Raw genomic sequence first — 1,539 nt, 5'->3', positions numbered from 1 at the left:
CTAAGTAGATATCTTAATATTTCCCATTTCTTTGATCAAGGCAAAAGCTAATTTAATTTTAACAAACCTGCTCTACAGGAAACATCTATCCACATATTCGTATATTCAATCTATGATATTATGTATATAATTTCGCATTTGCTCATTTTCAGATCATTAAAATCTATATTTATATAGCTCAAGGGTATTTTTAGATATTTTTTAGAATACAGCATTTCCTTAAACTCAAGAAATCTACAGAATCCAAATTTAATTTTTAGCAGTATTTCAAAATTTTATTTTTAAACCAAATTTAACAAGACAAGTATATAATTCTAATTAAATATACATCTTAACATCATTTTTTCTGCAGTGGATGGTAAATAAGGCTTCTGTCCGGTTATAACCGAAAAGTATGATACTGCTTCCAAGTCTTTATGCTCAAAAAGATGACTAAGCTATTCCCGATTTTCTGACAAAATCTTGAGGTTCAAATTTTTTTAAGCAATGCACACATTGACCAAATGGGCTACCATCTTTTCTTATCTGACGCCGATTGGCTGGATTAAGAAAGTTTGAATAACACATGGATCAATTCTCGTTTATATCTTCTGTTTAATATTGACACTATCCTCTACCAGAACCGATGATATTGAACATACAATTTAGTAAATATATTGATGGTTTTCAATTGAAAAGATTGTATGTAAAATTCGATAAATTTATTTAATAGGATCGTAATTTGCATATTTTTAGGTTTAAACAGAATTAAATATCAAGTATATTGACATTTCATACTAACGAGAAAATATAGTTTGAAAGGAGATAATTTTACGATGATCTCTTTCTAATATCAACAAATTAAATCTTTGGGGTTGAAAAACGAATGGATTTGTATAATTATCTAAATATCCAAATCTTTTTAGAGAAAATCAGCAATTGTGTTCTTTAAGGTATCTAAATTATATAAATAATGGTTTTAATTTGTAATAAATAAATATAAATAACTTACATTTGTATAAATAATTTTCAATATAAATGAATGGGCTTCTGGCCCAATTAAACATTAGCTGTGTTAAAAAATAGGCTTTATTGTAAAAAACTTAAATTTTATTTATATAGTTCTTAAACACCCACAATGTGCAATGATAGGGTTTAATTTATATTTAAGGTGCTATGCATGTTTTTATGGGTATATAAAATCATGTGGTATTAGTTACATTAATATTATAATGTACCATATAAAAATGAAAGAAACCCTTTATACCTCAAGATTTGGTATATAATTTATATTTCACATATACCAATGACAAATATTATACGATTAGTATTGGGAACATATAGATAAACATATTATTGTTATAAACATAACCAGTCATCAAGTATGCATATCCCTTTTGTTTTTATGTTTAAATACCACATAGGGCGATGTAGAAACTAAAATCATAATAAATATTGATCTTTCTATGTCATTTTCAAACCAATCTAAATACAATATATTGTTTTTTTTAGTTGAACGTTTTATTAATACCCGTGTGATATAATAGAAAAAATATATAA

This window comes from Rhyacophila brunnea, unplaced genomic scaffold (genome assembly GCF_057557595.1).
Source record: "Rhyacophila brunnea isolate RB1 unplaced genomic scaffold, BYU_Rbru_1.0 scaffold_77, whole genome shotgun sequence".
Lineage (NCBI taxonomy): Eukaryota > Metazoa > Arthropoda > Insecta > Trichoptera > Rhyacophilidae > Rhyacophila > Rhyacophila brunnea.
This window is presented reverse-complemented; position numbering follows the sequence as displayed.